The 26,084-nt window shown below is 34.5% G+C and overlaps 1 protein-coding gene across 6 annotated transcripts in view; it reads right to left on the bottom strand.

Annotated features, from left to right (window-relative positions):
- The window catches only part of Nup98-96 (nuclear pore complex protein Nup98-96), a 617,363-nt gene that overhangs the window by 134,741 nt on the left and 456,538 nt on the right, over positions 1-26,084 (bottom strand). The gene's annotated exons all lie outside the window — the stretch shown is intronic.

The raw sequence follows: 26,084 nt of genomic DNA, 5'->3' as shown, positions 1-26,084 counted from the left end.
TTGAAACTACCTACAGAGATTAGTAGGCAGATCGCTGACTGCCATGCCATGGAGTGTGCCCACTTTTTTCCAGTGGTTCTAGCACCCCACCACGACCAAGCGGCCAAACCAGGTGCACATTTTTTTTTATTTGAGAAGCACGGTAGAGGTATGAGAGTAGATTCGCGTGGAAATGTCCATATAGGCGCACATCTTGAAGACGCATAGAAGGGGTATACCGAATGTGCGCCTACGAGGAGAGGCGTGAAAATGTCGGTTATTTAGCTGTATAGCTGAGCACACAGCCAAAGCAAGCGACGACACGAGTTTTTCTCTTTTGAGTCTGCAATATGAATCTGCAACTGAGAATATGCTATGTGCATTTAACTGACTTGCTCTCGCTCTGGCTTCAATGTTATTTGTAAATCTTATTTAATTGAATCGTGGAACTAAATGCTCATTAATTATATGCACAGACTTTTGATTTCAATACATTATTTCTTAACCCTCCCGTACTCTTAACATTCCCAAATCCATTTATGTTTTTAAAAAATGTATAGCTTCAAGAATTTTTTAAGGTTTTCAGTACAGCTTTAACCACTAATTTATTAATTTTACACATCCTAACTGCTTTGAACTGTAGAACAAGCTCCGGAGGATGTCAATAAAAATATGTGATTTCGAAAGAGATTTCACGTGTTCTTTGGATAGATAAGATGCTTAAGGCTTATACCGCTTCGTGGATTGCTTTGCACTTAAGGGTTTAAATCTACTTCATGATAGAATTTTTTTTTTTCTTCATTCAATTTATCATTTTGTCTTCTTTTTTTTAATTTATATTTCTATGTTTCGTTAAAATATATATACATATGTCGTTAAAATTTTTTTTGATACATTAAAGTAAATATTGTTACATTGATACTTCTTGTGAGCAAGGCAATCTCATAATTTTATAATACTAAAACAACTTCTAAGGATTTTAACATAATGTGTGCATTTTAAAACTCCTAAGAAATTATGAATATCCTATTTATGACAAAATAAGCCGCCCGTCTACTGCTATCCACTTAATGTTGAAGTTTTTATCAGTAAATGAATTTGATGAGCACAATAGAAAATAGTTTTGTAAAAATTTTAAAATTGTTTGCAAATCTCTAATAAGGTGTGCTACTTTTATTCACTTTTTGACTGCCGGAAGAATAATAATGAATGAAATAATTCGACTTAGTCAAAAATTTATAGCTATTAATGTGCCTCTAATTTATAGCTATAATTATAGCTATAATTACCTATAAAACAGCTATAATATTGTATAAAATTCAGCTATAAATATAGCTATAAACTACAGCTGTAAATTTTCAACAAATAATAAATAAAAATTAGTTTAAAATCAGATTTTTTCAACATGTATCGATCATTACAGATAGTATCATCCGTATAATAACAGTTAAACTGGGGGCCTGAAATATTTTTGAATAAGTAGAAAAAAAAACAAGAAATCATATACAATTTCAAGTTTTTTAAAAATTGTTTAAAAATACTTTAGGTCCTCAGTTTTACTGTTATTTTACGGATGATACCGGCTATATTGATCAATATATGTTGAAAAAATCTGATTTTAAACTAATTTTTATTCAAAATTTGTGAAAAAATTACAGCTGTAATTTATAGCTATGTTTATAGCTGAATTTTATACATTATTGTAGCTGTTTTATAGGTAGTTATAGCTATAATTATAGCTATAATTCATAGGTATAATTATAGCTATAAATTTTTAACTGAGGATGAATAAGTAATAAAAATTATTCGGCAAGAGTCTGAGACATAATAATTTTTATAATCCCGCAGTATTTTGTTTAAAAAAAAAAAAATAAAAAAAAATGAATCACCTTTACGGGTAATGATTAAAATACAGATATTTTTAGGATGTAGATTATTAAGGAAGTTTAATCATTCATATTAAATGTAGAAAAAACATCGTAATACTTTAAACAATGATACCATCGGGTAAGTGCAAGAAAGAGTCTATTTAGAGTAAAAGTCAAAAAAGAGCCTTTTTAAATTTTCGGGCAAAAGAAAGTCTTCTAAAAATAAATGAAAAAGCCTTTTTATACAGAGGTACACTCGCACTGAGGTGTATTAGGCCAGCGTCGATTGGTATAATTAAGTCCACCGAAATGTCACTCAAGATTGTTCTTCGACATTTTTGAGTTCTTATTTGCTCCCTACCCAGCTCTCGATTGGTCATGTAACTCTGTACGAATCGACACATTTGTTCTATACCGGACAGAAAAATGAGAAGTTCAACAACAAGATATAAATGCCTTTTAAAACAATTTGTTTACTTCTATTTTGAGGAAGTAATGTATATATTTTTATCGATCAATCATATATACACACATAAATGTAGTACCAACTTAAAATCGAAGAAATAAAAATTAAAGGCTCTTTCTTATATTTAGTTTTCAAAGGCTCTTTTACGCCTATTACTCTAGAAAGACTCTTTATAATGCTAACCTTACAAATTATTTAGAGTCAGGAATTGTAAAAACTAAAAAAATTTTTTAACTCCAAATTTATATATTAATAAAAACCGAGTCTGGGTCTATTTCTGCTAGCAAAAACTTCGATTAAGAGTTAAGGGAGATGTTGTAATATTTTATTGTTTTAAGAAATTTCTGGAAAAATTTGCATAGGTATGTTTCAGTATCATAAATAACATATTAAAATTTCAAAAAGCCTCGATTCACCGTTTTTATCATGAAATAAAATCGCGAAGTTTGCCACTTATGTACATGCTCTTAAGAAGGACTTGCCGGAAAATGCACGTTTTTACTCATAACTCTTGGAACTTTTTTAAGAATCTTTTAAAAAACCAATATGTTAGGGTTTACTAAAGTTTAAATAAGTATGCTAAAATTAGGGAAGCCTGGCGTTACCGTTTTTTAAATACAACAGTTTAAAGTCTAGTTATAACGTTACTAGAATACCTATGAAGTGGTACAGTTCGAGACGAAAGTTAGATTAATTTGTTGTTTTAACGTTTTTGTGTACTTTCCTGGGCATTTTTCTGTTCCATACATCTAATTTTCAAATTATTTACCTGTTTTGTTAAGAATAATTACAACAAAGACATTTTTAATACGAAAGTTCAATGTTGAAATTGACTGTACCACGACAACCTTCTTAAAATAGTATCAACATATACATTTGTAGTGCAAAATCTTTAAAAAATCTACAGTTTTCTAAAAAAATCGACAAATTATTCATCCTAGTTTTCCATTTTTTTTTTAAAATCATGAAGTATTCAAACTATTATTTCCTGTATTTAAGTGCATACTTCTTTATGATAAATTAATTAAGCTATGATTTTCAAAAATTAATATGTAGAACTAAAAAAAGGCATTTTAACGATTTCAAAGTTAAGCTACTCGTCGTGAGAGTTTCGCTAGCTTTTTAATAAAAGTAATCTGTGTCACGCGGTTGAAGATTTCGATCATACGACTATGTTATAACTACAAAAAAAAAAAAGCTGCCATTGCATTGTATGGCTAGAGGTGTTTTTTAATGATCTATCTTATCAACTACAAACAATCGAATAAATTAATGCAAATCATTATGTGTTGCATGAAATGTAAAATTAATTGACCGATTGCGATAATTAGAAGTGCAATTTGAATTGTAATATTATAATATTTTGTATAGTTATTAATCTATAAAAATACATATAGTGCCACCTTCAAAACAGAGGAATAAAAATTTTTGTCAACTGTGTATGATTTACGCACTGTCAAAGAATTTTGGTAACTATTACTGAAAAATTACAATAACAGTTTACTGTAGGTAAAAAGGTTAATTGTTTATACACAACACAACTTTTTTTTTTAAATCCATACTCCAAGTTACAAGTGGTTGAAACTAATATGTCTTGAATTAAAAAAGCTTTGTTCAGTCCCTATGAGACTCTTAAATCTAAAATACACATTATTTATAAAGACTTGAGAATCTGATTTCATGTTTGTACATATGTAGTACGAATTTTGTAAATGCAATAACCACATTAAGGTATTAATAAGGTGTTCAGTTTTGTACCTGAATATTTGCCGACAAACCTTTTCTAAATTTAAATTGCGTCACGTTCGTTATCCTTATATTAAAGTTAAAGTAATTTTCTGATCATACGCCTTTATCATCGCGTACATTTGCAATGCCCAAGAGACCGTTTTACCTTTACTCTTGTACCTTTATTTATCAATGTACTAGAAGTTTCTACTTTAACTTTTATCTCTATAAATATTGCTCTGCGAGCATAGTAAGTTAGTTAGCGCGCTGCGGCGGCAGAGAAAGCTTCTCTCCGCTTGCCTTTACTTGAGCACATTTTCATAATTTAAGCACTGTAAATATATTGTATAAATTTTTATTGCACATTTGCGTTACATTTATTTTTCGCCATAAACCACTTCCACCTCTACACGACTGAACTGGATTGGGAGCAGCATAAAACCCCTTCCCTCGTGAACATTTTAGTAGCAGAGCGTGGTTCCAGGGACCGACGGTCAGTGCAGGAGTGGATATGTGCTAGTGCTCAGTGAAGCCTTGAATTTTGCCTTGACCATTTGATGCCGTGTAGGTGAACGCGCTCTCGCGAAGCTGCAGTAGTGAGTCATTCAAGGAATCAGAGTGTGTGCATGCTCTCCGTGCTTGAATTTGCCAAGGCGAGCGGTCGTTAGCTGCCAACACTCAGCCCTATTATCAAGCGCTTCATCGCGACATCGACTGCTTCATGGCAGACGTCAAGGAACTCAAAATTTTATTTAAGCGTCAACAGGAGTTGTACAAAAGAATCAGCAATGCTTACGAAAACCTCAAGAACCGCGGCAAGGATAAGTTCACTCGTGTAATCATCGAGAGCCGTATACAGCAACTACGAAGAAACTGGGATGACTTCAAGGACACTCATCTCAGGATTCTCAACATTGCTCCAGACAATACTAAGGACATCGGCTATTTCAATGAAAACAGCTACGAAATCGCCGAAGAAGCTTACCTCGATTCGGCAGCTAATTTGGCTGAACAGCTTGAAAAACTTCCTGCATCGCCCGCATCAGACCCAGCTCCTGTTCCACCAGCTAACTCTCGCAACCTGCCGTCCATTGCTGTGCCCACATTTTCCAGACATTTCAACGACTGGCTCGAGTTTAAGGAGCTGTCTTCTGCGATTATAGTCAACGATTCTCGACTTTCCAACGTCGAGAAGCTTCAGCACCTCAAGACGCATGTGCAAGGCGAGGCGGCTGAATTGTTGAGGACGATCCAGGTAATCGACGCCAACTTCGAGGCTGCATGGAAAAGGTTGGAGGATCATTATGCAAACAAGCGGCGCTTGGTTGCCGTGCTAACTCGCGATTTGCTAGCCACGCCGGCTGTAAGCAACGAACTCAAGGCATTGCTCAGTGGTACTGTAAATGCCTTGGCTGGACTTAAACAGCTTAAGCGTCCGACGGACCAGTGGGATGACTTAGTGGTCGCTGTTACAGCTCGGAAACTCAACGCTCGAACTTTCCGAGAATGGGAGTCATCGCTCAGCAGTACCCACGAGCCTCCTGCACTTGAAACGCTCGTTCGTTTCATTGAACAACGCATCTCGATGCTCAAGATCGTCACGTCTTCTACAGAGAAGGCAACACAGAAGAAGGACAAGATGGCGTCTTCTACTTCGCACGCATATGCCGCTTTTACGGAGAAATAACGCTTTTGCCAAGGTGAGCATTTCATACTACGCTGTGCCGATTTTAAAGCAAAATCGCCACACGAACGCAAACAGTTTGTTGAGGCCAAGAACATGTGCTATAATTGCCTTGGTGCTCACAAACTCGCAAGCTGCAAATCAAGCAAACGATGCCTAACTTGCAACGGGCATCACCATACGCTGCTGCACGAAAATCCTGACACTACAGTGCATCTTGCATCTTCTGCATGGCCTGCTACACTTACGAAAGGGAGTCGCGTATCCTGTCATTGGATGGCATCGCCAGACTCTCCAAATACTACGCTGTTGCCTACTGCGCTCGTCCGAACTCAAGGCCCGGACGGACGCACACTCATCGCTCGTGCCATGCTCGACAACGGCTCTCAGCGATCCTTTGTTGCAAAGAGCCTGCTAAGTAAACTTCGCCAGGAATATAAAGAGGCCAGCATGGAGGTCAGTGGCATCGGTGGCATCAAGACTCCGCGAGTTCATGGAAAAACTTACCTTACTCTCGCCTCCATGGTTAGCGAGGGGAAGCTCACGTGCGAAGCTCTAGTGCTCTCGCTCATATCCAGCTACAGGTCAGGAAACTTTAAGCTTCCAGGCGACTGGAAGTATCTACAGGGTTTGGAGCTTGCAAACGACTTTCGAGCCGATCTGACGAAAATCGAGTTGCTGCTAGGAGCTGATGTGCTTCCACGAGTTCTTTAAGAGGGCTTACGCATCGGACTACCTGGGACACCCATGGCCCAGCACACCATATTCGGCTGGACGCTTTCCGGTCCATTACATTATTGACATTTCAAAATACAGACTCTAAGTTTGTTTTACATAAGTGCAGTGCTAATTGTTAATACTCCGTTTACCCCGAACCGAAGTATGGCGGGCGGTATGTTCAGTTTTGTACCTGAATATTTGCCGACAAACCTTTTCTAAATTTAAATTGCGTCACGTTCGTTATCCTTACATTAAAGTTGACGTAATTTTCCAATCATACGCCTTTATCATCGCGTACATTTGCAATGCCCAAGAGACCGTTTTACCTTTACTCTTGTACCTTTATTTATCAATGTACTAGAAGTTTCTACTTTAACTTTTGTCTCTATAAATATTGCTCTGCGAGCATAGTAAGTTAGTTAGCGCGCCGCGGCGGCAGAGAAAGCTTCTCTCCGCTTGCCTTCACTTGAGCACATTTTCATAATTTAAGCACTGTAAATATATTGTATAAATTTTTATTACACATTTGCGTTACATTTATTTTCCGCCGTAAACCACTTCCACCTCTACAAGACTGAACTGGATTGGAAGCAGCATAAAACCCCTTCCCTCGTGAACAGATAAGGAATGTAAATATAAGCAAAACCATACAATAAATGTATGTACATAAAAATTCACGAATAGTTGGATGTAAGTTGTACTTTACTGGTAATAATCATGTTTGATATAATCGTAGTAAAAGTATAAGTTTTTTTCTGCCTTCGGCTTTTTTTTGTCGAAAATAGGATGTTCATAATTTCTTAGAAGTTTTAATATGCAGAAATTATATTAAAATCCTCAGAAGTTGTTTTAGTTTTATAAAATTATGGGATTGCCTTGCTAACTAGAAGTATTAAAGTAACAATATTTACTTTGATGGATCCGAAAAAAATGTTATATATATATATATATATATATATATATATATATATATATATATATATGTATATATATATGTTTCAACGAAACATAGAAACATAAATAAAAAAAGAAAAACAAAATGATAAATTAAATAAAATAAAAAATTCTACCATAAAGAGGATTTAAACCTATGAGTGCAAAACAATCCACGAAGCGGCATAAGCCTTATCCATCTTAGCTATCCGAAGAACACGTTAAGTCTCTTTCGAAATCACATATGTTCATGGATATCCTCCGGAGCTTGTCCTACAGTTCAAAGCAGTTAGGATGTGCAAAATTAATAAATTAGTGGTTAAAGCTGTACTGAAAACCTTAAAAAATTCTTGAAGCTATACATTTTTTAAAAACATAAATGGATTTGGGAATGTTGAGAGTATGGGAGGGTTAAAAAATAATGTATTGAAATCAAAAGTCTGTGCATATAATTAATGAGCATTTAGTTCCACGATTCAATTAAATAAGATTTACAAATAACATTGAAGCCAGAGCGAGAGCAAGTCAGTTAAATGCACATAGCATATTCTCAGTTGCAGATTCATATTGCAGACTCAAAAGAGAAAAACTCGTGTCGTCGCTTGCTTTGGCTGTGTGCTCAGCTATACAGCTAAATAACCGACATTTCCACGCCTCTCCTCGTAGGCGCACATTCGGTATACCCCTTCTATGCGTCTCCAAGATGTGCGCCTATTTGGACATTTCCACGCGAATCTACTCCTCTCATACCTCTACCGTGCTTCTCGAATAAAAAAAAAAATGTGCACCTGGTTTGGCCGCTCGGCCGCGGCAGGGCGCTCGAACCACTGGAAAAAAGTGGGCACACTCCATAGCATGGCAGTCATCGATCTGCCTAATAATTTCTGCAACCTAGATAATTTTAGTAAACTTTTAATCTTAAAATATCATCAACGAAAGCAGTAAATGAGCTCAAAAGTTTGCAAAAACAAGCTACCCACAATAGAAGAGATTACGTAAAAGATTGGCTTTTTAATATAACGCTGATGACAGTAATCGCTTACATTTTCCAGAATTTTGAATAGGTAGGATAATAGGTATTCTTATTCTGTAGGGTAAAAATTGAAAAGTTTGAGCTCCAGAACTTTGTTGCTCTGATCATTGGCAAAGGTAATGGCAAATAAAATGCGTGGATTCTGAACATTAAAAATTTTATCAAGACGTTTTTGTTCTGAAAAGACGATGTAAAAGAAGTAGACGTAAAATTTTTAACTGAAAACGTTTTACATGATATGTCAACACACTACGGTGTTCCATTTGGTGAGTCTCGGGCGAAGCTAAGACGTAAGGGCCACTAGTGTATACGCGCGCGCGTACACACACACACACTCATCCGTATGTATATAGAGTAAATCATGATATTATTAAAGTTTTTGTCGAATGTCGCTGTGTATAAAGCTAAAATCTGCAGCAGTCCTTAATTTTCAAGCTAAATAATTCATTGTCTAATGATTTATAAAAAAAAATGAAAAAATAGTTGCAAGTAACCATGTTTGTAGCAGCCTTAATTGAACGAAATATTTTGCACGTAAAAAAAACAGTATAGAAATTATTTAATATACCATGAAGTTATGTACTACAACAATGTGAGGTTGATTTTTTAAAATACTATTAACTAACGTAAGCTAAATTAATTTTTTTCATCTGCAATCAGTGCTTTGATATCAAACTGGAACTCGCGCACACTTGAGCGAAGGAGGTCCGTCGTTGGCCAAGCACTTGCACGTCGTTTAAACAACTCAAACTTAAAGACCAAGCGCGCAAAGCAAGAAAACGTTAACCCAAACACTTAAAACCCAATGAGCTCGAGTGCTCACCACAAGCGTGCTAGTTTACTTAAACAAATAATAATTCGAGCAGCTTAACCCAATGACCCAGCGGGCTTACTGCCAGCGGACTTGGTTTTTTAATAAATTATCAACTCGGGCAGCAAAACTCAATGACCCAACGCACTAACTGCCAGCGCGCTTGGTTTTTTAAATAAATTAGTAACTCAGGCAGCAAAACTAAATAACCTCACGCACTTACTACTAGCACGCTTAGTTTTTTAAATGAATTATTAAATCGGGCAGCAAAACTCAGTGACCCCAGCACGCTACTTTATTTTAATAATAATTACTCGATCAGCTTAACCCAATGACTCAGCGCGCTTACTGCCAGTGCATTGATATTTTAAACAAATTATTAACTCTAGCAGCAAAACTGGATGACCCAGCGCACTTACTGATGGCGCGCTTGGTTTTTTAAATGAATGAGTAACTCAGGCAGAAAAACTAAATAACTTAGCGCGCTCACTGCCACCGCGCTTGGTTTTTTAGATGAATAATTGACTCATGCAGCAAAACTGTATAACCTCCCGCGCTACTTTAGTTATATGAATAATAACTTAAGCAAATTCACTCAATGGCCCAGCGCGCTCACCGCTTTATTTATATAAATGATAACTCAAGCAGCTTCACCCAATGATCGGTGCGCTTACTGCTAGCGCGCTACTTTATTTAGATGAATAATAACTCCAGCAGCTTAACCTAATAACTCAGTGCGCTTACTGCCAGCTGGCTTGGTTTTTTAAATAAAATATCAACTTGGGCAGCAAAACTTAACGACCTATTGCGCTTACTGCTAGCGCGCTTGGTTTTTGAAATAAATTATAAACTCGGGCAGCAAAACTCACGACCAGATTTCTGAATACCTGGCTAATGGAGGACTTCTTGATCCCCTGCAGACGGGCTTCAGACAACATAACTCTACGCAGACTGCACTCTTGAAGCTGACATATGACGTAAGACTGAATATTGAAAAGAAACACATGACGCTACTGTTACAGTTCGACTTCAGTAGGGCATTTGACACTGTCTCACCCACTTATCTTCTTGAGAGGTTGAGCCGGACGGGATTCTCCAGAGCTGCGCTCTCATGGGTCACGTCATATCTCTCTAATAGACAGCAGCGCGTGAAATCTTGAGCTAATGGTAGCTCGTCGTGGATCGGCACAAATCTTGGTATCCCGCAGGGCTCAGTTCTGGGTCCCTTGTTGTTCTGCCTTCACGTCAACGACATACGATACGTACTTTCTCCGATTGGCGTCAAGTACATCATGTACGCTGACGACCTGCAGGTTTATACCGCGGTGCCCGGGGGGGGGGCACTGGGTGAGGGGGTGGGAAGGCTGGAGCGAGCGGCAAGGGCGGTCGTGTGCTGTGTGAAGGGCATCTGCCTCCGGCTCAATGCTGGAGCGACCCATGCTATCTCATGTAGCAGCAATCGTAACATCAATGAGCTTATAGCTCAAGGTCTCCATAGTGTTGGTCTGGGAGCGGGGGTGTCTGTCCCGCTCTCAGAGACCATCACGAGCCTAGGTGTCATTATTGACTCAAAGCTCACGTGGCAGCCGCATGTCACTGTCGTGACTAAAAAGGTCAACTATGCGCTTTACACCCTCCGATATTTATAGCAGTACACCACTAGGGCGCTGCGTGAGAGGCTCACTTCTGCTTTGATCATTCCACTCCTTAAATATTGCGCGTTCGTGTGCCTTGACGCCTCTCTGGAGCAGAGGAAGAGACTGCAGATGCTACAGAACGCCTGCGTTAGATACGTTGTGGGTGTTGGGAGGGATGAGCACATCACCCCCACACAGGAGAGAGCTGGGCTGGCTCCGGGTAGACACGTGCAGAGACTACTACATGAGTTTGATTATTTATAAAATTTTGCATTTGCGCGACTCGGGCTACCTTGTGCCTCTCTTCAAAAAGTCCACCTACCGAGAACCTGTGAGGGGTGAGAGGGCCCGGGAGCTGAGCCTTCCGTTTGCGAGGACTGAGCGGGGACGGAAATCGTTCGGTGTTGCTGGGGCCAGATTCTGGAACTACCTTCCCCTTGAGATTCGAAATCTCCCTAGCCTGGCATGGTTCAAGCGAGCAGTAAAACAATATCTGTCAAGCTTGGGCTGATCTCATTTAACTAATCTGATCGTGACGTTCCATATACACACGATCGCCAATGTATTTTGTATTCGTCTTTTTATATTGGTGTATGCGTGTAAACGTGTGTATAAGCGTTCATTTTATGCGTTTATTTTATGTGTTATTTTTAAGTATTCATTTGTACATTTTATACATTTTATAATTGACCGATAAATAAGCCTAGCGCGAAACCTTGTATTAAGAACTTGTATCGTTAATGCGGGATATCGCTATAATATATGTAATTGACCTTTGCTGAACTGCTAGCGCGCTTGGTTTTTAAAATAAATTATAAACTCGGACAGCAAAACTCAATCACCCAGCGAGCTACTTTGTTTTAATGAATAATAGCTCGAGCAGCTTCACCCAATAACCCAGCGTAATTACTGCCAGCGGACGTGGTTTTTTAACACATTATTATCTCGGGCAGAAACTCAATGACCCAGTGCACTTACTGACAGCACGCTACTTTATACAAATAAATAATAACTCGAGCAACTTAACCCAATGACCTAGCCCGCTTACTGCCAGCGCGCTACTTCAGTTAAGTAAATAATAACTCGAGCAGCCTTACCCTATGATCCAGCACACTTACTGATAGCACGCTTGATTTTTTAAATAAAGGATTAACTCGGGCAGCAAAACTCAATGATCTGGCGCGCTGACTGCCAGAGCGCTTGGTTTTTTATGTAAATCAATTACTCGAGCAGCAAAACTCAGTGACCCGGCGCGTTTTTTGTTAGCGTGCTTGTTTTTCTTAATAAGTTTACATCTTGAGCAGCTATTTAAATAATTTTGTCAGCTGCTTATTACCAATTTTCTGACTCGCTCTTGAATAGGTATTAATTTACGACACTGTTTCTATTGTCCACGTATACGACTGTATATTTGTTCTACAGAATGTACTGCCATATTCTGTGAGATCGTATTGGTGCGATATTTAACAGGTCATGGATATAAAATTTTTATGCTTTGATTTTAGGGATAAGTACTTTTTTTGTATATTTAAAACATTGCTGCGATTAGACTGTGCTGTTTGTCATTTCTTTTTTTCGTATATTTGTATAATGTGCGCGAAAACAAACAAATGCTCTTGCTCAAACTTAGTGGCGTTAACAGGTTTGCCTAGCAAACAGCTACGTATATCCATGTATCTGTCAACGAAGTCCTTGGGGAACGTGCTGTTTTTTTGTATATCATGGATTTTAATGAGTTACGTAGTTTATTTTTATCTAAAAAAGTGTTTGGCACGTTTGAATCGTGAGTAACTACGTTACATTCTTGTTTTTGTTTGTATTTCAGCGTTAGCCTGAATTATTGTACTGTTGATACATCATTTTGGTATCGGTCGTAGGGAGTGTCAGTGGTTTGTTTACATTTTTTTTGGAGAATTTCAAAAACTGGTCTTGCCCTTAGTTATTTTTCTTGTAATTTGTACCATTTTTCTAACAATCGCATTTTTTTTAGTACACTAATGTCTAACCTTGATAGCTCACCTCAAAACAAGAAACGACCGAACAGTAGTGCAAATCGGAATAAAACAAGAAATCGGTTGGCAGTCTCTTTCCAAGAGGATTGGTTGCGCGATCCGGTGTTGAAAGATTGGCTAGCAAAGCACGTTACTGATAACTGGAAAGCTTATTGTAAGGCGAGCAAAAAAGACTTCAAATTTTTCGGTAAAAGTTATTTAGTATCTTATAGTTCAACTGCTACTCACAATGAAAATTTTAGTGCTACAATCGATTCAAGTTCTCTTGTTATCGTGGTGAATGAGGGTCTGTCATTTCAAAAGAAAAGTCATGTACCTGAAATGCGTACGAGCTTGTTTATCACACAAAACAATGTCAGTATTTAAGTAGTTAATAATTTAGTTCTGTGATTCTAATGCTTGTTGGTAAATTAGAAATTCATACGACCAATGGTTTGCAAGCGAATGTTGATACATCTAAATCATTGTATCAAGAGGTGCATATGCATAGATGGCGGCACTTTCAATCCTTCACACATGCCCTTTTTTTCAATATCCAATATACTTACTTTAAAACTCATAATATCAAACCACATTAATTCTTCTTCAAGAAAATTTTCTTAACAAATAAATAAGAATGAGAAAAATATCCTCCCCAGGTGCGGATCGAACACACTTTACTAGACAGTTGCTCTACCACTTGAGCTACTGAGGAGCCGTAGATTTACTCGCACCGAAAGTTTAGATAAGTCTCTTATTCTTAATTTTCAGAACTATCTTTTCATCGACGCCCGGTAAATTAGTTGTGTGATTCTAATGCTTTTCGGTAAATTAGCTTGTCGGTCGTATGAATTTCTAATTTACTTAAGAAAATTTTCTTGAAGAAGAATTAATGTGGTTTGATAGTATGAGTTTTAAAGTAAGTATATTGGATATTGAAAAAAAGGGCATGTGTGGAAGATATAAAGTGCTTGTGTTGAAAATGCCGCCATCTATGCATATGCACCTCTTGATACAATGATTTAGATGTATCAACATTCGCTTGTATACCATTGGTCGTATGAATTTCTAGTTAATAATGTAGTTCCGTACGTGAAATCAGTCGTCCAAGATGTAGAAGCGGCCAAAAATATGCAAATGAAATCCGATAAATGTTTTGAAGTAATTAAAAACGTTTTATACCCTTACTAGTTTTCAAAGCTTAAAGAAATTTTGAACGGTACATTTTTTTCAGTTGTGGTAGATGTAAGCATAGACATAGGTAACAATAAATTGCTTTTATTTGTGTTCAGTATTATTTGCGTGAAAAAGAGTCTCTTATTTAACATCTTTTGCAATTGTTAGAAATTGATGCAAGATATGATAGTGCTCAGGACTTATTCAACGATTTTAAGACATTTTTTGACGACCACTCAATTAATATGAAGAATATAGTAGCTTCATCTTGCGATAACGCAAGTGTAATGATAAGGAAAAAAAAGCATTTCAAAAATAACGGACTTGAGAAATAAGGCAGGAGAATGTGTTTTTCCCGCGGTAACATCCTTAGTTGAGAGAATTTTTTCTGTACCTCACTCGAAAGCGTTACCAGAAAGAGTTTTTTTCGTGGTAAATGAGCTGAAAGATAAAAAGGCTAATACAACGGGTATTTCGTTATTAAATGCTAGATGTTTTTTGAGATTATACGGTAAAGTATACGATATAAATTGTAGCAACATGGATATTAACAAAGAACATTTGCAAAGCTTTAATAGTAGCATGCACAAAAAATTAACTACTTTTCAAGTATTTAAGTAGTTATTTAATTTTTCACAGCTCTATGTCAGTCAAATTACTCATTGTATTATTATTAAGTAAAAATGATCCTGTAAAAAATTTTTTGAGGTTTTTATGGCTTCAACGCTACTTGGATTAAAAAATTCCTTGCACTTTAAATTCGGATAAGGCATTAGCTACAGCTCTTCGTACAGGAAATTTTACTATTATTACTGTAAAATAAAAAAAAAATTAGCTACAACACCAAGAAGCCTCGTGGCGATGGGTATCTACTAAAAAAACTATTAAAATAAACATAGTGTGAGTAGTTTATAAATAAATATGAAATTATACATGTGGAATTTAACTACGGAGATAACAAACATCATTTTTTGTGGATTAAGAAAACTAAAATTCGATAGTTTAAAAAATCCAATGCAACATGGGCAGTACCTGAGTGGTGGTGTGAAAATTTTCCTACTATATAATAATAATTAGATTTTTATTATTAATGTTACGAACGCGATGGAAGCAAATAAGGATTTAAATATACTAAAAAAACCAAGCGTGCTGGCGCTAGGTCATTAGGTTAAGCTGCTCAAGTTATTATTTATTTTAAAAAAGTAGCACACTGGCAGTAAGTGCGCTGGGTCATTTAGTTTTACTGCCCAAGTTAATAATTTACTTAAATAAAGTAGCGCGCTGGCAGTAAGCACGCTGGGTCATTGAGTTTTGATGCCCAAGTTAACAATTTACTTAAATAAAGTAGCGCGCTGGCAGTAAACACACTATGTCAATAAGTTTTGCTTCCCAAGTTAATAATTTGTTTAAAAAACCGAGAGCGCTGGCAGTAAGTGCACTGGGTCATTGGGTTAAGCTGCTCGAGTTTTTATTCATTTAAATAAAGTAGCGCGCTGGCAGTATGCGCTGGGTCATTAAGTTTTGCTGTCCGAGTTAATAATTTGTTAAAAAAACGAAGCGCACTGGCAGTAAGCGCACTGGGTCATTAAATTTTGCTGCCTTAGTTAATAATTTACTTAAATAAAGTAGCACGCTGGCAGTAAGGGCGGGGTCATTGAGTTTGGCTGCCCGAGATAATAATTTGTTTAAAAAACTGGGAGCGCTGGCAGTAAGCGCACTAGGTCATAGGGTTGAGCTGCTCGAGTTATTATTTAGTTAAATAAAGTAGCACACTGGCAGTAAGCGCGCCGGGTCATTGAGTTTTGCTGCCCAAGATATAAGAACGAAGTTCTTTAAGTCGCGTACTAGGAGGGAGGGGGCTGGAATTTTAAAGCGATAGACTGTATGAAACGAAAGTCGTTTACCGGAAGTCTCTTCCTCCTTAGTTTCCCCCGATACCCCGTTGCCCTCATCATCGGTTCCCTACACACTTCCTCTCACCCTATGTCTTTCAACCGTGCTGCACTAGCCTCTTTCTTCGCACCTCCGCTCACCATTTCTCTTCACACTCCCAAGCGATTAATTTCTGAACAAATTTCAATTTTCTTTTCTCACAATAACTTTTAACTTTGAATGTTTTTTCTTCTAAAAAAAAAAAAAAATAAAAAAAAAAAATAAAAAAAACCACTTTTCAATGAAAACATTGGAACCCTCGATCTCCTGAATACGAGTCGAGTACCTTACCCACTCTGCTACGAGCGCTGCCGACCATGGGATATCGTTTTCTTGTACTTATTGCGTGGTTCGTAACTTATTTCTTATTTTTATATGCTTTCACTGATAATACATTTAATTCATGATAAATTATATATTTAATTTTTAAATAATACATCTCAAAAAAAAAAAAAAAAGGGAATGAAAAATGTAAGATTAAAAATAAAAAAAAAAAAAAATGAAATAAAGGAAATACAAAAGAATGAAAAAAAAAGTAATGAAATTAAATATGAAAAAAAAGAAATGAAACATGAAAAATGAAAAAAAAAAATTATGAAATAAATTGAAATATGAACTAATAAAATGTTATATTAAAAAATAATGAAATAAAATGAAATATGTAAAAAAAACGAGAAATGACAAAAACAAAAAAAAAGAAATAAAAAATACAAGATTAAATAGAAAAATAAACAAAGAAATGAAATAAAGAAAATACCAAAGAATGAAAATAAATAGAAAAAAAAAATCTTTATCTTTATACTCATCTCATGTGTAAAGAACTTTGTTCTTACTATTTGTACCCTCTGGTTTTTTTTAAAAATTTTTTTTTTTTTCTCATTTCTTGTTATATTTTATTTCATATTTCATATTATTATTTTTTCATGTTTTATTTCATAACTATTTTTTTCATTTTTATTTATATAAATCAAGTAGCACGCTGGCAGTAAGCGCGCTGGGTCATTTAGTTTTGCTGCCCGAGTTAATAATTTGTTTAAAAAACCAAGTGCGCTGGAAGTAAACGTGCCGGGTCATTGAGTTTTGCTGCCCAAGTTGATAATTTGTTCAAAAAACCAAGTGCGCTGGCAGTAAGCGCACTGGGTCATTGAGTTTTGCTGCCCGAGTTAATAATTTGTTTTAAAAACCAAGTGCGCTGGCAGTAAGCGCACTGGGTCATTGGGTTAATCTGCTCAAGTTATTATTTATTCAAATAAAGTAGCGCACTGGCAGTAAGCGCGCTATGTCATTGGGTTTATCTGCTCGAATTATTATTTATTTAAATAAACTAGCGAGCTGGCAAAATGCACGCCGGGTCATTGGGTTTTAAGGACTTGGGTTGATGTTTTCGGGCTTTGCGCGCCTGGTCTTTAACTTTGAGGTGTTTAAACAACGCGTAAGTGCTCGGCCAATTAAGAATCTCCTGCGCACAAGTGTGCGCGAGTTCTCAGTTTAATATCGGAGCATTGCCTGCAATAGAAATTTTTTAAGGTATGCTGCAGAATCGAGACATTATTCTAGCAGAAACTGTTCAATAACCATTCCATTTGCTTTGTTTTTGTATTTTAGATATTAATTTTTAGATTTGCTCTAAAAACAAAAGAATTTTAAAATTATTCTTCCAAATTAAAAATAAGAAAGTAACTAAAATTTTTTAAATAAGCTTTATGTATAACGTTAGGTAATTATTTACTAAAATTAACGATTCCCTATACTGAATACAAAGAACAAAATCATGACGTCTATTTTACCTGAAGTTTTTACTAACTACAAATTCTGTCTTAAATCAAAATTATTTTTTACTATTAAATCATACGCTTTTATTTTTTATTCTTAATAAATTAGACAGTGTACACAGAATATCATGAGAACAATAGTTTTTAAACCATAAATTATTACAAATACAAAAAATGAATTTTTATTACTTCTTATTTTTTACAGAAAACAATTTAAATTAGTCTTAGTGTTTTCTAAGCTTTTTAACAAATCTCAAATTCAAAACTAAAAGTTAAACCTAATTAAAGTAACTTTTATATTTAAATAAAAAGGGAAAAAAGATTTTTGTCCTTACGTCGTGAGAAGAGAGACTTGCAAGGTCCACTGCATAAAGATTCTGTAAGATCATTTATTGTTTTTTAACTGAGTAGTATACAACCATATTATTTTATTTATATTTAATAGTACAGTCGATAAACTCATTAAAGATACAGAAAAATCAGCGTTGTATAGCAATACCTGAACGATGGTTTGAAAATTTGCTAAGAAATTATACACGAAATAATTTTGTAATAAATTTTAACCTAAACTAAATTGAAACTAAATAAAATCAAGTAAGAAAAGTATATAATTATTTAATTACTGGAAGTAAAAATAAAGTTTTTTTGATATTATAAAAAAATAAAACGGTCCTTTATTTCTTAAATCAAACGGACTAACAAAAGAATTTTTTTTTGTACTCATCCAAGTAAAAGTCAACAAGAAGTTATGAAACCACGAGGACCAAACAGAAGATTCAACGGAATAAAACAACAAACTAACTGTAATAGTTAAACATTACAGTAAATGTGGCTGAGCGGATCTAAGTAGTTGTTGAAAAGCATTCAACTGTAGGGGTTGAAGTAAACATTTTACTGGATTAAATAACGGATAAACTACAATAGTTAATACCAATATTAAAGGGGTGCTAGCGGGTGCTGAGTGTCGTTACAAAAATGAAAATAAAATGCACAAATCAACAGTAACAAAAATAGTAAGCCCCCACCTACGATTTTGAATAGCTACAATCGACGGTAAATAGCTTTTACCTGTATATATTGTTGGGTACATGGTTAAAAAGCCGTGAAACGTATAAGTTGCCACGCAATCAAAAATGCTGCTATGTATAGTTAAATGTGGTTGTTATAAATAAATAATATTAGTTTAGTAGACAGTATAACCTTGAGCTGATCATTTCTGTTCTTTTCTGTTAAGGTACGAGTACCGGTTAGAATTTCGAAAAAATTAATTTTTTTTAATATATTTTATGGATCCTTTTATCTTTTAAAATTACCTCCAAAAATCTGATGTTCTCCAGTAGTCTTTAAAAAAAAGAAAGATGGTTCTACAAGAGTTTGTGTTGACTTCCAGGAAGTAAATGCAGCAACAATTAAAGATTCATATCCTTTAGCAAGATCTGATGATACACTGAATGAATCATCGGAAAAATCGTGGTTCTTTACACTCAATTCAAAGAGTGGCTACTGGCAAATGAAAATCAAGAACAAATATAGAGAAGTCACAGCTTTCCATGTTAAACAAGGGTTGTGGCAGTTCAAAGTCATGCCATTTGAATTGTGTAACGGACAACCGACTTTTGAACAGCGTATGGAAAAAGTACGTATAGGTGTGTCATACAAAAACTGCTGAGTTTATTCAGATGACATCATAATATTGGCAGATTCGTTTGAAGAAAAGTTAGTGAATCTAAAGAAGGTGTTTTTTAGATTTCGAAAAGCTACTCTTCAAATAAGTAAAAAAAAGTGTCATTTCTTAAAAAAAAAAAAAAAAATACAATTTCTTGGTCACATTGTATTACAAGGAAGAAAGAAGACAGATCTAGAAAAGATTAAGACTGCTTTAAAATAGCCGATTCCAAGAACGAAAAAGAACATGCGTCAGTTTCTAAGATTTTGCTCGTACTGTAGAGGATTTATCAGAGACTTTTCAGATATTGCTGAATCTTTTTATAGATTTACATAAAAAATGAGCACATTAAATGGTCTTCAACAAGTCAGAAAGCATTTCGAAAATTAAAGAGCGTTTTTATATCTCTGCAAATTTTGGATTTTTCCAGGTTAGATTATGTATTCAACTAAGATATCAACGCATCAGATTACGACGTTAGTTCAGTTTTGTCTCAGAATCAAGAAGGTGAGGAAAGGGTTATGGGTTAAAAGTCATAGCTTATTATAGTTGAAATTACAGTCTGTTGGAAAAGAATCATTGTGGAACTCGTCAGAAGTTATAAGCGGCTTTTGAGTCAGTAAAACAATATTGTTGTTACCTATACAGAGAGAAGTTTTGAATTAGAACAAGTCATTCCGGCTTACGTTTATCGTTACCATTCAAATAGTTAGATAAGTAGATGGGTAGGATTATTAAATCAGTACAAGTTTGATATGTCCTATAGAAGTGAAACAATTTACGGAATCATAGACAGATTATCTAGACAACCATTTGAAAATAAATTCTGCAAGTACTGCTATCGATTTAAAAAAAAGTTTAAAGCAGAGAATAAAACTATTGGTCAAATCACTCTTGTTAAAGGAACATGATTATACTGGCAGATACATTAGACGGAACCAGGGGCCATAAGGATGTTGATTGGCAATAAGAGAACTAACAATCAACCAGATTGGCAGAAAATTGCACCAAAGGATGAATTTATCAAAGTATACTGTGGTCAATGAGACTTATTTGTTATTAAAGAAAGAGTTTATATAAAAAATGTATTTCATGGAACCTAAAGACCAAGATTATACATTTAGTCGTTCCAAGAAAGATAATAGTTCAAGTTTTACGAGAAGCACACAGTTCCCTAATGAATGACACTTCGGAATTAACAAGACACTGAACAACATTAGAAAGAGGTTCTACGAGACTACTTGTAAAAAGAATGTTAAGAATTTGTGTCATACGAATATAACTCGTGTTTAAAAAAGAGCTCCTTCACATAAAGGAATGAGTGGAATAAAACGTTATAACCCAGGAGTACCCTATGAGAGACTTAAGATACATATTTAAGGTATATTCTTAACTTTTTTCTAGGCAAGGAATACTTCCTTGTCATGATATATAGTTTTACCAAATAGGTAGAAGCTTTTCTCTTCAAATACAAATACAATTACAAAAATAATAACTCAAATTTTTATTAATGAAGTTGTTTGTCGTCATGGTGTACCCTTAGAAGTGCATACTGATAAGCGTCCGAATTTTAATTTCTGTCTGGTAAAAGAATTAGCAGAAATTTTAGGAATCAGACGGACACGAACTACATCTTTACACCCACAATAAATGGTCAGGTGAAACGGTAACATCAAACGATTCTTAATTATTAATTTTAATTCGTAAGCAAAAATTGAAAAGATTGCAATTTTTGGATCTCACTATTTTTATTAGCTTAAAGGAGAATTACGTATAAAATCTAAGGAAGAAGATGGCAGAAATCCATGACTTGACAAGAACCACCATAGCTGTAACATATGCAAGATTAAGACCCACTACAAAAAACGAGCGAGAAAAGTCAATTCTTCGGAAAAACAAAAAGTTTGGATCCATAATCCGTAAAGAACCAAAAGAAAGAGTCCCACATTGTAGAGTTACTGGGACAGTCCGTTTAATATAGTCAAGAAGATCGACATTGTGAATTCCATTAAAAAATCACTAAAACACAAGATGAAGATAATACATGCGAACAGAATTGCCATTTTATAAGAAAGAAAATCATCTAAATTACTGAGCTTCGGTTTTATTTTGCATGGTTAATTCTTTCAAGGCCATGGGAAAAATGCTAGAGTAGAGACGTAAAATGGGATTCACAAGATGTGATTCCTGTAAAAGAATGGAATTCCAATGTGTAAAAAAAAATCTGGTTGTAGTTGGATTTACAATTGGATGTAATGTACTTAATAACTTGGACAAGGAGTCTAGTAGAGTCATCCTATATCTTAGGGCTATTTTGATATTCTGTAGCTGTAACAAAAAAAAACAAAGGTGATACTTAGAGTACTGTATTGTTTTTGGTTTTGTGATTGTCGGGACGAAAATTTAAAAACGGAGGGGGTAATGCTGGATATACAGTGAAAAAGTCATGAAACGAATGAGTTGCCACGCGTTCAAAAATATTGCTATGCGTTGCTAGGTGTGTTTGTTGTTGATAAAAAATAGTATTTTAGTCAAGGTTTTAACATCAAGCTAATAACTTCTGTTTGTTTATGTTAATAAAGTTTGGTTTCGTTTTTATAAATTAACGTGCTTTAGTTGTCACTTAAAAACGTGAGAATATGTACACAGCTTAGTTATGGACACAACGATTTTTGAAATTACCGTGCCTCTTTGTATCCCACGTAAATGCTTATTCGTGGCCTTTGAGAACAAATTTTTAGAACGAAGTTTTTTATGTCGCGTACTGGGAGGGCAGGAAATTTAAAACCAACAGATTTAATAAAACGGAAGTGGCTTACCAGAAGTCACTTCCTCGTAAGTTTCCCCCTTACCCCGTCGCCCTCACTATCAGTTACCTACACACTTCCCCACACCCCACCATATATCTTTCATATACCGTGCCGCACTGCTCTCCTGCACACCTTTGTCCACCATTCCCTTTCACACTTCCAAGCAATAAAATTTTTAAACAGATTTCATTGTTATTTTTCCACAATAATTGTTATTTAACTTCAAAATTTTTTCTTCCACAATTTAAAAAAAAAAAAAAAAAAAAAAAAACACTTTCCAGCAAAAAGATTTGAACCCTCGACCTCCTACATACGAGTCGGGCACCTTATCGACTCTGCTACGAGCGCTGCTGTCTATGGAAATTCGGTTTCTTGTACTTACCGTGTAGTTCGTAACTTATTTTTCATTTTCATATGCATTCACTGATAATACATTCAACTAATGATACATTATTTATTTGTCTTCTAAATAATAAATTTGAAAAAAACAAAAACTTTCCATATCATGAGTGTGGTTATGTAGATGAAATCGAATAAGGCGCGTTCTTACGCAATAAATATTAGTATTTTATGCATTTGATGCAGAAAATACCGACTAATTTTTTTAAACCTGATTTTTTTGGCATTAAAATAATGGTAATAGTTACTGTTATAAATAAATTATTTTATCAATAAATAAATTATTGAAATAAACATATACAGTAGAGTTGCAAAACATATCAATGGTTTTTGAGGGCGCTTATTTCAGATTTAACAAACAAGTTATGTTACAATGTCACATAATTGTATAAGTATAAAAATGAAAACAAAAAGATTGAATAGAAAAATAAAAAAAAACAAAATAAAGGAAACACAAAAAAATAAAAAAAAAACAATTAAATTAAATATGGAATAACAACAAAATAAAATATGAAAAAACAAGAAATGAAACACAAATAAAGAAAATTAAATGAAAAAAATAGTTATGGAATCAAATATGAAAAAATAGTATTGAAATTAAATATGAAAAAACAACGAAATAAAATATGAAAAAAAATAAAACAAGAAATGAAAACAAAAAATAAAATAAATTTTCAACAAGTCATAAAATGAAATATAAAAAGATAATAATATGAAGTATGAATTATAATAAAACAAAAAATAAAAAAAAAAAAAAAAAATAAAAGAAACAAACCAGGGGGTATAAATGGATCATGGGACCCACGGTAAGAACGAAGTTCTTTAAACATTAGATGAGTATAAAGACACACAATTTCTCAGGTAACAAGGGGGTCACGAGACCCACAGGAAGAACGAAGCTCTATAAAAATGAGTACTGCATTCATGTAGTTCACTACAACAAAAACTTGAAGAACGAAAGAAAAAAAAATTTTTTAAATTGAGTTCAGTACTCACGGTGGTTGAACTTCGTGAGTTCTGTATTTATGAATGACGTACTCACGAAGTTCAACCATCGAGAGTACTAAACTCAATTTTTTAATTTTTTTAATTGTTCTTCAAGTTTTTTATTTAGTGAACTACATGAATGCAGTACTAATTTTTATAGAGCTTCGTTCTTTCTATGGGTCTCGCGACCCCTTTGTTACCGGAGAAATTGTGTGTCTTTATACTGATCTGATGTTTAAAGAACTTCGTTTTTACTGTGGGTCCTATGACCCATTTATACCCCCTGGTTTCTTTCAATTTTTTTTTTTTTTTTTTCATTTAATTATAGCTCATCAACATTAATCGAATAGAAAAACTAAAAAAAAAAATTAAAGCTCAAAAGCTAAGTTCCTAAATACTATCAATCAGAATTATGTAAGCTAGTTAGAGTAAATTTTCTAATCAGTTAAAAATTTATTTTTGTGGTGATTGTGAAGTACATAGGAGTAAATTATCTCACAGAAGTCTAAAGAGATTTTTTCCTTGTAAATTTGTTGTGAGAGGGAAACTATGGATGCTATTAATGCATACTGAACAGAAATCAACCTAAAATACATGCTTATTTTCTAGATATTTACGAGCCCATCTCAGCCGCTGTACCCATTCCATCCAACATTCTTCTTGAAGGTATGTAATCTATAAGAATTTTTGTTGTAAGAACTAAAAATAATGTACGACATAATTGAAATAGATCAACTAAATAACTTACTAATGAATAAATTAAAACGTGTCTCTCAAATCATTGAATTCAAAAATGTTTTATTTGTAAGTAACGGAGTTCACACATAGTGATATCCCAATGAATTACTTGTGGGTAAAAAGCTTAGATAAAATTCTTATTTGTGAGTACCTTTCATATAGTTATAGTAAGTGAGATTTGGGCTTGGTCCAAGCAGGTTGGTTTTGGGCCAGTAAGCTACTAAAAAGAACCAACCTCTACTACCTATTAGTTTTCTCAAGTAAAAATGATTTGTTTTGTTACACATGCACTGCTTTATAACTTTCACTAAACATTTGTATTTCCCGGTTGTGAAACTACTGCTACTCTACTTAAAGTTTCATTTCTTTAGATGTTTAAATCCATGTACTAGCTGAGGCATTGTCTATGTTTAGGCATCAGGAGCTTGCGTAGACAGGTAAGTAAAAAGTAGCTAAGTGTAAGTGACGACCTCTTTCCACATCTTAGAAATGTCTTAAACAAGATGAAACAATTTTTTTTACACCGACAATTGTCAGTTTATTAGTTGTTTTCTCGACTATGGTCACTCTAAATATATATTTCAACTAGATTTCTTAAACTTGGTATTATTTTTTACTTCTATTATTTAATAACTATTTTTTGTCTACGCTTACAATAGTTAAATTAAAGCTATGTAACTTTCCTGTTTTAAGTAAATAATTTTTTCATGTTTTTTACTGACACACTCCGAGCATATTCAAACTTTTTTTTTACTGAACAAAATTCAAACAAGATTTATTTTTAATATTTGATAATTTTATTTTATTTCTTTTTTTTTACTACGCTAACACTAGAAAAATTTTGTCCTTCTTCTTTATTTTACTTTTTTATGAAAAAAGTCCATCGTTATCTTTACTTGACGTAAAATGGATGTAACCGAGCAGCATGGATAAACTTTTTCATACATATTCACTAACATTACCAAAGCGTGGCTATTAATTTTTTCTGCTAACGAAAGCTGCATATTACTGGAAACACATATTCTGCCTAGATCACAGGCAATAAAGAAAGTTTTAAAATAGTTTTAAAATCACACCAGTGTCACACACTAAGTTAATGAATCTAGTTACATTACTACTAACAGTTCATTCATAAGATAATGTCTTAAGTACGTTGCAATTGACATCGTAAAAAAAAGATTATTAATACGCCAAGATGTGCCATGATAGTATGTAAACAAGCACCAAACAAAGAGATCACATTTACATGTGCATGAGAAAGCTCTATAGTCTAGTGAAAGCCTTCCATTTGCAGCGCATGCATACTACCAACCAGTGTTTTTAACAACCAAGAGTTCTAGCGCATGCGCACAACGGTTTTACTCTCTCTCCGACCAGGCTGGCAGTGGAGGGAGAGCTCCCCCTATCTTAACATTTAACCCAAGCTCCCCTCGCTCTAACCCCTTAAATATAATCTTATATCTAAAAGGGGTAAACTCGTCGTTGGTCGAGCGGGCTTCGCCTTTTGCCCGCGTATAGAATCTGACCAATATGCCATCGATTCTTCATCAGTGCATTTTTTTTTTTTTTTTTTTACTTTCATCATTCATTCAAGCGTCTTTTTTTACAATAGTCATTTTATTTATTAAATACTTTTTTGAAAAGCATCACATTTTTTGTTAAAAAATAATCTTTAGGTCCCTTTGAATTTGATTTATAATTTAAATAATGCAATGTTAAACACGAAATATTTTTTAGTATGTTTATAATCATAT

Source organism: Copidosoma floridanum, unplaced genomic scaffold, assembly GCF_036245765.1.
Source record: "Copidosoma floridanum isolate Cflo_tuat_1 unplaced genomic scaffold, Cflo_Japanese_pri ptg000008l, whole genome shotgun sequence".
Taxonomy (NCBI): Eukaryota; Metazoa; Arthropoda; class Insecta; order Hymenoptera; family Encyrtidae; genus Copidosoma; species Copidosoma floridanum.
This window is presented reverse-complemented; position numbering and strand designations above follow the sequence as displayed.